This window comes from Vicugna pacos, unplaced genomic scaffold (assembly GCF_048564905.1).
Source record: "Vicugna pacos unplaced genomic scaffold, VicPac4 scaffold_21, whole genome shotgun sequence".
Lineage (NCBI taxonomy): Eukaryota > Metazoa > Chordata > Mammalia > Artiodactyla > Camelidae > Vicugna > Vicugna pacos.
In genome coordinates this window covers 20,231,481-20,244,431 of record NW_027328742.1, presented here as the reverse complement: position 1 = coordinate 20,244,431, position 12,951 = coordinate 20,231,481, and the positions used below count along the sequence as shown (strand labels likewise).

The 12,951-nt window shown below is 43.7% G+C and overlaps 1 pseudogene; it reads left to right on the top strand.

Annotated features, from left to right (window-relative positions):
- The window catches only part of LOC140694411 (serine/threonine-protein kinase Nek7-like), a 74,363-nt pseudogene that overhangs the window by 43,569 nt on the left and 17,843 nt on the right, over positions 1 to 12,951 (top strand).

The following is a 12,951-nucleotide window of genomic DNA, read 5'->3' as shown; positions in this document are numbered from 1 at the left end:
CCTGACATAGACTTACACTTGTTGACAACTTGACCCTAATTTTTACTTTTAGAGAATTGTTACTCTCTTGTGTTACTGATGTATATTTTTTAGTTTTAAGAGCAAATTTAGAATATTGGCTTAAGCAATAAGGATATACGCTACAACACAGGGAAAGTTAGCCATTATTGTGTAATAATATTAAATGAAATATAATCAATACAAATATTGAATCACTTTGCTATACACCTGAAACTAATATAAATCAACTATACTTCAATTTAAAAAAATAAAAGATTGTTTTCAAGAGTTGGTTCCAAAAGTGCTTGAAAATGTGGCCACCTGTACACATTTATTTTGCTCACAGAAAATATGATAAACCATATGTTTTATTGCATGTTGATGTTTTTGTGATTTCGCTGTAGATAAAATCCATAGAGCATGATTATTCACAGTGTAGCCCTAAATATTAGTGAAACTACAAATAAGTGAGGCCTCTAGTAGTTCATAAAGGAGAATTCGAATAAGTTGACTTTAAATGAAGTCTGTCCTGGAGCCAAATTTCATTTACTTTTGTAAAGGAAATTTTTTCAGGAATTTAATTCAAAAAGGCAAAAATACCTCGAATTGTTAAAATATCTTGTATTTATGCATTTATACTTTGTTTATTCCAAAATACATTTTTTGTTCAAAAATCGGAGATTTTTCCACTTATTTCCACTTACTTTGATTCACTTGATCATCAGTAAGAAGCACATGCTTCCAAAATTTTTCATATTTAACATTCCTCAAGAGATTGGCAAGTCTTTGAATTTTTCAGTTGTCTGTTCAGTTTGTATCTCTTACTCGTATCATTTGATTCCATGATAACATGTCAGCATGGAATAAAATCTCCAGCTCTGTCGCATTTTCTGTAGCTAATAAAGTTGTATAGGTGGTTGTATTTCCAATCAGTTTTCAGAACCAGTGTTAAACTTAAAAGTATGTTAACACAGGATGATAGTAAGTCTTTGAATTCAGGGTTAAAGTTACATGTGCTAAACCTGATGTTGCGGGATGTTCCAGCCATGTTCACTTCTGATGCTGCGGGATGAGCTCGGTGCAGAGGCCTTTGGTGTCTCTTCCGTCCCTGCCGCACACTTGGCCTCCCAGCCTCTCTGGCAGCTCTTCTGTCCTCCTTGGTAATCCATAACTGCTTCATGTTTCCACTAGGAAACTACCCTCCCTGGTTTCTAATATCCTCTTTTTTAATCAGTTCTGTTTATTCCCAGCAGACTTTCCTTCCTAAAAGCATTATCTGATTTTATTACTTGCTCCAAATCTTTGATGGTTCCCTGTTGCCTAAAGGCTGTCATGCAAAGCCCTGGCTCAGCATCCAGGGTCCTCTTGGCACCAGTGTCCTCTGACCCACTCTGGTCCTTGACGACACACTCCCACCTCGTTGTGTGCCTCCATGGTTTGCCTTTTCCTTTCTGGAACGTGAGACAGAAGACTGTCTGGAGAGAAGGGGGGTGCTTGGATTTTATGCCCATTCTTCTGGAGGACCTTGATCAAGCCATTTACTGACTTTTCTAAGGTTCAGTTTCCACGTTTCTAAAAATAGAAATGTGAGTAATCGCCATCCTAAGTTGTCCGTTAACCTCTAACCGGTCCCGAACCGGATAATAAAACGGCTGTGAAGGTGCTTTCTGAACACTGCAGCGTGCTGTGTAAATGTTAGATTGCTTGTGTTAACATGACAGTGGAGGGGGTTGGGGGAGATACAGAGAAAGAAAAGGGAAGAGGAGAGGGAGTTCGTGTGCGATTTTATTTATTCTGTTAAAATACCTGAGTTGATTCATTCAAAACAATAGTTTTAGTGCCTTTGTAGCGCAGGTGCTGCTCCGAGGACCAGGAGTGTGGCTGAGAGGGACAGGCCTCGTCCTCGTGGGTCTCGCCGTCTGCGGGGAGGGAGTGGGTAGTGAAAAACAAACACAGAAGTAGGGTGACTTGCGGGAAGTATGCTCGAAAGGGTGTGTGGACGACGCCCCTGTGACGAGGTGGTGTCTGAACGAAGATTGGCAGGATGCGAAAGGACGGGGAACACTCCCGGCACCAGCAGCAGTTTGTACCGCGGGCGGCTGCGGGATGAGCTCGGTGCAGGAGGTGTGAAGGGGCGGGGGAGGGCGCGCCCCGCCCAGGGTGGGAGGAGCTCACCCTCGCTCCGGGTGCTGGGGCCGGCTGTGCGGGGTTGTCATGACGACGGGTCTGTGCGCTGAAGGCAGAGCCAGCCTCTGTCGCCCTGGGGGGTCTTCACGCCCAGCGTTGTCTGCTCTCCTCCGGTGCTGCTCAGTCCTGGGACTTCCCTCTTCTGCTCTTAAACGGCCTTTAGGGCGTGCTGCGTGGAACTGAGCCCAGTTGCTCATCAGCCACAGAGTTTATCCCTGTCTGAGATCTGGGATCTAGGCGGTTCCTTGGTGTTTGTCCCTCCCCTCTTGTTTTCTACAGGCACTTGTGTTAATCAGGTCCTCCTTCAGTGCGTTTGTGCTGATTTGGTCGCAGGCGCGGCTGGGAGGCTGACTGTAGGATAACGTGGATCCCTGTGATTTGCGCTGTTCCCTTGCATATTGTTTGTCAACCTTATAAATGTAGCAGATATTAGAAAATGTGTTATATGTAGATATCTATGTCTTTAAAATTTATGATGAAGGTGAATCTCCCTTGAATCAAGCTTTTTGACAGTCAAGATAAGTGGCTCTCAGGTTTCTTGACTGGACCCACGGGAGTGTCGCCGTGTGAGACCGAAGCAGAAGCCCCGTGTGACGGTGTCCCTGTTACAGCTGCAGTGCTTTCTCATACTGCCTGTTCTGTCCTGTTTCCCGTTACTAAAAATAATGTTATTCACAACCCACTAAATTGATTTCACAACTCATTAATGGGTTATAACCTGCAGTTTGAAAGACGTTAGTCTGTGTTTACAGTCCTTTCATGCCGTTCCACTTACCTGAAGACAGATTTCCCTGTTTTCAGACACCCTCCTAACTTGCTCTCTGGCCAGTTCCGCTGGTCAGACGCAAGCCAGGCACGTGGGATTCCAACCCTAGAATTCCTGATCCGTGTCCTAGTTTTAATGCTTCATCTTTCGCCTTACAACTCACTGTCTTGGATGTGCTATGTAGCTTGCTTGTTACGCTTAGCACTGGGTCTGTCTCCCTCAGCCGTGTGTCAGCTGCGTGAGGACAGGGATCTTCATGTTTTCGGTTCCCCGAAGTGTCCCAGATGCCTAGGGGAGGGTGTTGCACGTCGTAGATGCTCAGTGCCTACTGATTAAATGAACGGCCTTAGAGACAGGCTCCCCCCACCCCCGAGAATGGAGCCAGCCAGCTACGTCAGCGAGTATGGGTTAGGTCATGCGGCGGGAAGAGGCAGCGGCAGCACCCCCTTGCTCAACGCTGACGCACGGTGTCTCCCTGCTGACCCGGAGCCAGCTGTGGTCCTCACGTGGGTCCAGGGTGGCTGCCCCCGTCCAGGTGGTCGCTGGCACTTCAGCAGCGTCAGCCTGTGCGATCTGTACGTCTGCATGCATTCTTGTGAGCTCCCGCGGGGGAGAGATCGTGGAGAATCACTTTCGGGCTCTTGGTGAAACCTTTCCGGCCAGTGTAACACAGATGACTCCCTTCACGTTTTCTTGGCCAAAACAAGTCTTGTGGCCAGGCCCATCTTACGGGGTGGAGAGAGTAACCCTCCCACAGGTCTAGGAAGGGGAGAACCAGAAAGGGTGAGTGTGAGCCTTGTCCATGGCTGTGCGATAAAGGGAAAGTGCCCATTAGTTCTTCTTTCTCTGCTTGTTTATCTTTGTGACATATTTGTAGCTGTTGCACCTGAAGGGTAATTGTGCCCCTTGATGGCACCTTGTGAGACCTCGTGGTGGTGAAGGAAGAGAGGGCCGTATATAGCTCAGGGAATGTCTGTCATTCTAAGTCAGGAAATGCTGAGCAGAGATTATTTTGAAATCCAGAAAGACTCATGAGGTGCTGCAGAGCACCGGTCCCTGGTGGTCTCCTCTTGATCGGTGGTCTGTCACTCTCCCTCCTGGGTGTGCTCACGATGGGGACCTTGTTGTAAACAGTTTAAAACTTTTATAGTAAAAATTACTGCTTACAAACGTCGAGCACCGGCGATGGGCTTAGTGCCATGTAGCACCTGAACTGTGTTCTGTTCTGTGTCTGAGTCTTGCAGATGGTTACAGTTTCCCAGTTCAGAGTCCTTATCAGAGAACAACGAGAGCTCGTTTAAACTACAAAAGACCATCACCAATTTATTCTACTTACGGTAAAAGTACCAGTCCCCCCCCACAAAAAAAAACCCTCAAAGAGTGCACCACATCCCTTGCCAGAACTGCCAGTGAGCTCTCAGCGTGGAGCCTGCTGCGAGCCATCCCCCAGCGCCTGGCTCCGCCCGTGGGCTCCCACGTTCTGCTCTCCGCGTGATGCGTGAATCATCAGCACATTTGTACCGGTTTCCTATTGCTGCCCTAGCAAGTTCCCACAAATGTGGTGGCTTAGAAGAACAGAATCTATTATTTTAGTCGTGCTGTGGGTCACAATCCCACCATGGCTCTCACCAGGCTAAAATCAAGTCATCTGCAGAACTGGGCTTTTTCTGGAGCTTCAAGGGGAGACATCAGGTTGCTGCAGAATCCAGGTCCTTGGTGTGGTCAGGCTGAGGCCCCTGCTCCCTTCCTGTGGTGGCTGAGGGCACTTCTCAGCTCCTAGAAGCTGCCCTCTTGGCTTGGCTTTTGCCTCCTTCCTGAGTCCTCAAGGCCAGCACTGTCACTCGGCGCCTCCCCCGTTCCTGCCACCGCATCTCTCACTGCTAATCCAGGTAACCCCCCATTGCGAGGTCTGTTACCCTCCATCCACAAAGCCCCTTTGCCGCGGGACGTAACACAGCATAACACACAGCAGGGGCAGGGGTCGTGAGGGCCCAGGCCCGCCCGCCGTGCCGGGGTACACTCGGCAGAGGGCCTGCCATTCCCTCTCTGCAGCCTGGGAAGGTGAAATGATTTAAAAGTCAGAGGCTTTAGTGGACACTTACATTACAGAAATTGAGCACTTTCTTTTTCAGACAGATGTTTTGACGGTAAAATGTCACAGTATTTTCATGGACCTTCACAGGTGGTGCACATATACTTTTCAAAGGAGAAAGTGCCACACTCAGCATAGTACAAGCAAGTCGGTTTCAGTCATTACTGTTAGTTTATTAACAGTTCTGTATTTTTTGAAATTATTTGCAAAAGTGTGTTTAATCTTCAAGGGACGTGTCTCCTTAGTACTAATCCTGCTTCTGTGTGGCTCACTCCTCGTGGACTGGAATGTACGAGGAGATAAAAGATAATCCTAAAAAAACTTAATCAGAAGAATTAAAGTGCCGTTAAACACAGCCGCACGATACACGACTGCGGTGTCTGTGCGTGCTTCGGGGCAGTTACCTGCTATTCAGGCAAGTCTGTGTGCACCAAAGTTGCATTTATTATGTACAGTAAAATGTTTCCTGTCTGACTGCACTCTCTAGTAAAAAGAAAAGAAAACCAGCTTAATCACATTCGACTGTGGCATTTTACTGGCTTTCATAATGTCTCCCCGAAGAGCAGAGATGGAGTTTTCCTTTTGCGTGTGAGTGCAGTCATTGCTGCGGTGGATGGAGTAGGTTTTACACGGAGCTGGCCGGCGCGTTCTCATGCCGACCTCGTGCTGGGCAGGGTCTGGAGCCCCTTTAGGGGGAAACGGTGCTGCTGTTCTTGTTTCCGTTGTAGGGTTGTTTGCCTCCTCTCTCTCCCTCGCGGTGAGACAGTGGCCCTTGGGTTTCCTGGGACGGCCAGCGGAGCGCCCCCACGGCCGCCGTGCGGACCAGCATCAGAGCTTTTACACTTGGCTCTCCCGAGGGCACGATCCGTGTTCCCCACACCACTTCCAAGTGTGCTGTATCCTCGGATTGCAACTTGGAAAATTAGTGTCCTTGAACCAGGCCTTAAAACAGTCTGATGTTTGGAGCCCAGTGCCACCTGCGGTCACACACTGGTTTTCCCACTCCTTCCCCAGCACCTCTCTGTGGGGCTTCCTCGGGCTGGTGCCCCTGCAGGGCTCAGCCTGGTTTGGAGCCAGGAAGGCAGCGTATGTCTGGTCAGTATTAACGGCCGCTTTTGCTGATTTATTTTTAACTTTCAGTCCTTTCTTGACTTAAATAATCGTTCTGGGAAGAAGCTGTTATCTAATTGTAAACTCTGCACATTCAACCTCTCGACTACCACAACAAGTATGTATTTAAAGCCGAGTGGCTGCAGCGTGGCATGAGTTTTACATGTAGTCCGTGGGACCCTGACCCCACTCCCGGCCTTTCATCTGTACATCGGGACTTTTGGAAGAGTTCTCTGCCTCTTAATTTGGAAAGACACAGGTTTCTTTTTTCCCGTCCTATTTCACAGTGGCCACAATTAATGAAATAAATGTCTCCTTAAATACAAGGGCCAGAACTCCCCGCTCTGAACTCTAGGTCCACACCTTACTAGTTTTGTGATCTTTGGCAAGTTTCCTGACTTCCTTATGCCTTCTCTCCAAAGAGGCTAAGAGCTATCTCACAACAGTGCCCGTTTCACTAGCCCCAGGGGGACAGGGCTCACCCTGTCTACGCCTGCCCCCCAGCACCCTGGCAGTCTGCCCCGAGACGGGCCTGCTCAGCGCGGGCGCAGGGTCAGCAGGACGGCGCGAGTAGCACACCGAGCCCAGGCCCGGGTCAGAGTAGCAGGGTCGGCGACGTTTCCTGGGGTTTACATGTTAGCAGTTACACCTAAACAAAGGAAAATGTACTTAATAAATGTCTTTCATGGAAGACATATTGATCTACCACTCAGCCATTCCATATCGACCTTGGATAACACTCCTTTCAATTAAGTAAACTTGGCCTCTCTCCGTTAGTCTCCGACATAATTTCTGGGCTGACTTAAGAGTATGAGGAAAGAATGAAAATGAATTCCTGTTCCCTGAAGTTGTGTGTGTGTGTGTGTGTGTGTTTCTTTTTTTTTTTAATCAAACTGAGTTTTAAAATAAATGAAGTCCTTTCAGCTTTCTCAGTTAGGAGCGTTCAAAGCTTTCTTTTCTGTAGTTTGTTCTAAGGGAAAGAAGCAACATTGCTAAACTAAATTTGCTTGTTTGTACCCTCTGACTTAAAACATTTTATTCATCTGTCCTAGGTTTAAAACAGGAACTGTATTACTTTTTTCTATTTTACTTTCCATGTGGGCATCTGTAGGGCTTTCAAATTTTAAAGCAGAGAGATCTTAGAAATGATCGTGCCACCGCGTCTTATAGATGAGGAAAGGGAATAGAAGTTAAATGGTCCTCGTAGCTGGTGGGAAGGTAAGATGTGAAAGGGGCTTCCTGATCTTTGACCAATTTTTGCCCTTCCTTCCTTCCTTAAGAAACAAAACAAAATAAAAATAGCAAGCCATATCTAACCATAGAAAAAGATGCTTCAGTGATTCTATTTTTGTTCTCATTCAAGTCTTTGCAGAAATTGCAGTCCTAAATGTTTACCTAAACTATAGGGAGAAGTCTGTATGTAAGTTGTTCTGGTTACCAGAATTTTTTGGCTCTCTTACACACATTGTAGAACTTGCAAAAACCAGTCTTCCTTTTGTTCAGGATAAATTTTGGAATGCAATCGTTGTTAATAGAGTACATCTCGTGTAAAACATTTCTCGTAGAGCTAGAGTGAGTCTGTTAATGTGATGAAATTTTTTTGGTATTTGAATGACTGTCTTATATTTTAAAGAAAAATCAGGTAGCATTTTCAGTTGTTAACAGTTTTCCCCTAGTATCAGCCTCTCTCTGGTTTTTGTAATGTTACCACCCATTTCTTACTCACTTTTATTCATGTCAGGAGGTTAAAATGACAGAAGTATCTACTGTAGTAAAATATATTCCTATTTTACCTGCAGCCCCAAATCTTGAAACATTAGCAGAATCACGCGCCCCACGGTCCTGAGCTCCTCAGCGCCTAGCGACTGGCGTGATCAGTTTTGTGTCTGATCGGGTCACTCCACAGCTCTCCCTTTTCTGGTGCAGCTGTTAAAAGTAGTCACAGCGTCCTTGAGGCAGCAGCGATAACAGACACAGATGTCATGAATTAAAAAAAAAAGATTTTTAGGAAATAATTATATATTCATCAAGTTTGAAATGTGGAACATGTATCACTGCTTTTAAATGTGTCTCACATTTTCCTGAGCATTTAAACTTTGCGGGCTCTGCTGGTAGAGAGGGGACAGGATGGGCCCGGCCGGGAGGGGCTCAGCCTGTGCTCGGTGTCAGTCAGGGCCCAGCCGTGTCCTGATGGAGGCGCACTTCGGGGGGCGGGGGGTGTGGCAGCGGGACCCCCCATGCCTGATCAGTAATCGCAGTGCAGGACGCACTTTCTCCTCTCCCACATGGTGACTCTTGGACACGTGTCGGTCAATGAGGTGAGTAGCGTACTCAGATTTACATTTTAATATATATGCGAGGTATACATAATTTAAGTACTGAAACACACATATTCAGCATAAAGACGTTTGTTGTTTATAATATGAAGCAGAACCAGCACGTGAGTTGAAAGTGGCAGTTAACTCAGTAACTTTCTGTCCTGACCTCCAGCAGCTTCTACAAGAGGCCCTTTTGTACACTGAATTTTTCACGTTTAAGTTTAATTTGGTGGATTCCTCATCATCCTGTTTCTCTGGCTCCTTTGCTTGCAGGCGGCGGCAGCCAGTCGGGTTCCTATGGCAGTTAAGGTGCGATGCTAGGGCTAATCTCTGTAAAATGCTAGCATTTGTTCTTCTTTTTCCCTATCATCAATCTTTCACACTCACATCAAACCCCTAATGTATCAGCAGGTTTCCCAGAGCTACTGGTTAAAATTACCTTTGCTTTTGGTAAACTCTGAACCTTCAAGCCTCAGTGTTTTCAGCTGCCCCCTGTGGATTCCGCGAAGCCGCTCTCTGCACATCCCTCAATGCCAGTCGCTGGCTTTATGTCCTGAAACCAGGAGCCGGGGCAGAGCCCTGCTCTCCGGCTGAGAGCGCCTTCAGTACTCCCAGTAATCCGTGCCGCCGGGAGACCCGCACGTGAGAGGGCTCGCGCCTCCCAGGGTCGGGGGGCTGTGCTTGTTTGACCCGGTAATCATGCAGATTCTTTAAACCCAGCTGTTTCTAAAAGTTTCTTGGCCTTTCTCACCCTGAGAGAAGTTGGCAAATTGACTCCTTTGTCTTCAGAGGGGCTGCTGCAGTTACGTTATTTATTTCTTCAAGTTTGTCTCATTAATGTCCTACCCACGCTTTACTTAAATCCCCTTTATCCGCCTCTTCACATACTTTTCCACTTCTTCACTTTCACACATACCTCCCTTCATCCGCTCTGACTAGGACCATCGTTATTAGCAAGAATGGGTTCCAAGATAGGCAGGATTTCTTGTGAGTAGATGGTTCATGATGGGTCAGCTTTTGGCCCCGTGCACATTCCACGTGCAGCCATTGGGTTGTAAGTTCTTTCTTTTGGAAGGGAGACCCCTGCCTCGGAGGATGCCGCTGTGCTGGTTGGCATGCCTCTTCCTGTTGCCGCTGAGCAGACAGCCCGGTGCAGCATCCTGAGTTGCAGTCTCATTAAGATTTACTGTAAACACCCAGGGGGTTCTTGGAAAATAATAGAAAAAGAAAAGTGTGCTTTTCCCTGTGACTAGCAGCCTAGTTTTGGTAGCTGTTGCCTCAAGCAAGTAAAATTTCTGAATATTGTTCTCAAACTTGAATTTCTGTTTAGCAAAAACCCTTAGGCTAATAACAGTGAAATAACAGCCATCCAAGTTTGAAATTAAAGATACTCACTTTGAAAGTCAACTAAATGTTGACTTCAACATATAATGTATATGTCTTATTTATTTTAACATACTTAATACATACTAATGTATTGTATCAGCACTTACCACATTATGTTAGCATTTTCTAAAATGGTCATTAAAAAAGAGAAAAAAGTATTCACACTTCAACTCAAACAAGACCAAAAATTATCCAGGGTGTCTCTCTATGCAGGTCTCAGTGGTAAGAGCCTCATTTTTCTAGAGATGGCCGTGACCTTTCATACATGTTATTATATAAACCTCTGATGTGCAAAAGTCTGTCTTATCCTCTCTAAAGTGGGAGTAAGTAAAGTACTGAAGGCTAATGATTTTATCGTTTCTAATCATAAGTCACAGCCATGTTCTAAGGGATGTTTCTGTAAAAGTTAATAATTTATTTATATACACGCCACCCAATTGTTATGTATTAATATTTATTTTTAAATAAGTTACTATATTATCATGCTTAATCATTTGGGATATGCAAGCCATGTTTTAAAACATTAAGAAATGAAACCAATGTGAATCATTCAGTAGGTTTTCTTGTTAGAATTCCTTTTATTTTTTTTTCTTTAGTTGTGTTCCCTCAATTCTCCCCGAATTGATCAAAAGCAAATAAAGTTTAACCCTCTGCACCCTTTTTTAATGTGGGGATAGATGTAATATGCTGGTTTAGGGTCATGGAGTGAAGAGGAAATTTTGAAGTTTTGAGTATTCCCCCAAAACAGTCTTCTTATCCTAATGCATTGTTTTGATGACATTTGTTAATCGAGGATTTTGTATGCAATTTCTTATCACAGCTGCAGCTTCATTTTTTCACTCCTCCCGTTTCCTTTGGTTTGTATTTTGCAGTGGGGACACCTTATTACATGTCTCCAGAGAGGATACATGAGAATGGGTACAATTTCAAGTCCGACATCTGGTCGCTGGGCTGTCTGCTGTACGAGGTGGGTAGTGCTAGCGGGGCCCGTTCAGGGCGGTGACCGTACGTGCTGGGCTACGTTCCCCTGTCCTTTTAGCACACACTTGGTTTTTTCTGGATGATGTTTAAGCTTTATAATTATGATGAATTAGCTTTTTACTTGTGAAGAGTTCATTAACTGACTTCGTAACTGTTTCTCTGAGGCAATATAGTAACTACGCATTTCTGCATTTGCTTCCTGTAATGTATTCTCGACTGTTTCCTTTTGATGAGTTTTATTGTTTAAATGTTATGTTAATGTTTTCTGCATAATCTTATTTATAAAAATATACGTGTATTTAAAAAAATGCCATGTGTAGCAGGAAAGATATAATGGAATTTAAAATATGAAAGCATAGTAAATACCTTTATCAGTTTTTTTTTTCACTTTTACATAGAGTAGTTCAGCTTTAAGGATAGTTTGTAAACAGATAATTCTTCTCGGTTTTCACTTAGTTTCCGTGAGTAACAATTTGTGTGGGTAACGCTCAGTGAAATGCTCTCTCTCCCCTGTTCTACTGGTGATAATGCATCAGAGGAAGACAGAATTGTGCAGGGAGATCCTCTAGCAGATACCACAGCGCTGTGGTTTGGGTGAGGAGAGGCCTGTGCTGAGCACCTTTTATGTTCATGTTACAGAGCAGTGGTGTCAGACAACATGCGAGCTAGTGACTTCTGTGATTTTATTCTTTAATTGAATGGTAATTTTCCTAGGAATGTAGGCTTTTGGTCAAAGCTGTTAACTAAAAATTAGCCTACCTCTCAGTAACTCTTTTAATAAAATAAAGTGAAGGAAAATAATACATGGAGTCATTTTCACAGTTTAATGTATACAAAGGAAGTCTGAAGTGGACAGGAGGGGACCATTGTACGCCTTGCTCTGTGTTTTGTGTTCCTTGTCTTCTTGATTTAAATGAAATGCACAATGAGATCATCTATTTTCGTTTTTCCACAAGTACAGAGGGTTTTTTAAAATGTATATCATAATCTTTAATTATTATTTTACTGATTGCAGGTTCAAATTTCCTTAATTTAAGGAATCTGAGATTGTTTATTTTGTTCTCCCTACTGAAGTAACTAATGGCCACTTAAAAAGAAAGGATTTTTTAAAGTGTTCTTAAACAACATCCCTAGTATAATTTTTATTAAGAAAAGTTATGAATTAGTGATATAACAAAATACACGTTTGTATGTATGCACATGAGATTAAAAGAGATTTATGCTCACTGTATTATATTCTGTCGATAATTTGGTACAGTGTTGAACTGATTTGATTAAGTTACTATAATGTTTAAAAGTCACTTTGTACATTTAAAATATTTTGTATCTGTTTAGGTAACCTTAGACCCCTTCAGGCCATAGTCTAATATTGTCAAAGCAACATCTTCCCTTTAAACACCTACAAGTGAGCAGCACATTGGTTTCCACTAGCGAGATCAAATTTGTCAATTAAAAAAAGTTCAGTTGAAGAAATAGTGTTTTGGTGGAAGTTTGCATAATTCTTTTAGGACCAAGAGACTCCCATGTCAGAACTGAAATAACTCTTCACATTCTGAATTGCTTTTGAGAAGCAGTGTCCCATTTCTGTGTATACTAAAATGATCACCAAAATAAAAATTATTTCTTTGGACATGCCTACATTCATGCATTTTATGTGTTGTGGATGACTTTGAGTTAAAAATATTTAATATGTTAATATTAGTTTTCATCTCAATGCATTTTTTCAGTTCCTCCATGCAAGTCATTTGGAAGAACTAGAATTTTTCTCAGGATTTAATTTACCTCGATGTTATGTCTCCTTCCAGTTATGTTTTAGCATAATGTTAATCAAAATACTCAGTAATTTAGCTTTAAACAATTGGCTGTCTAAAGCTTTAATTTACCTCAATGTTGTATCTCCTTCTGGTTATGTCTTAGTATAATATTAATAAAAATGCCCAGTAATTTAGCTTTAGAAAACTGGCCACAGCGTCACATAGGTATGTTATATTGTATCCCACTAAGAATTTACTGCTAACAACGGAAGAGTGGGAAGCCCTTTTTGAAAACGTATTTTTAACTCAGAAAATTAGACTTTCAAATATTCCTGAAACCTCAAAAAAAAAAAACCT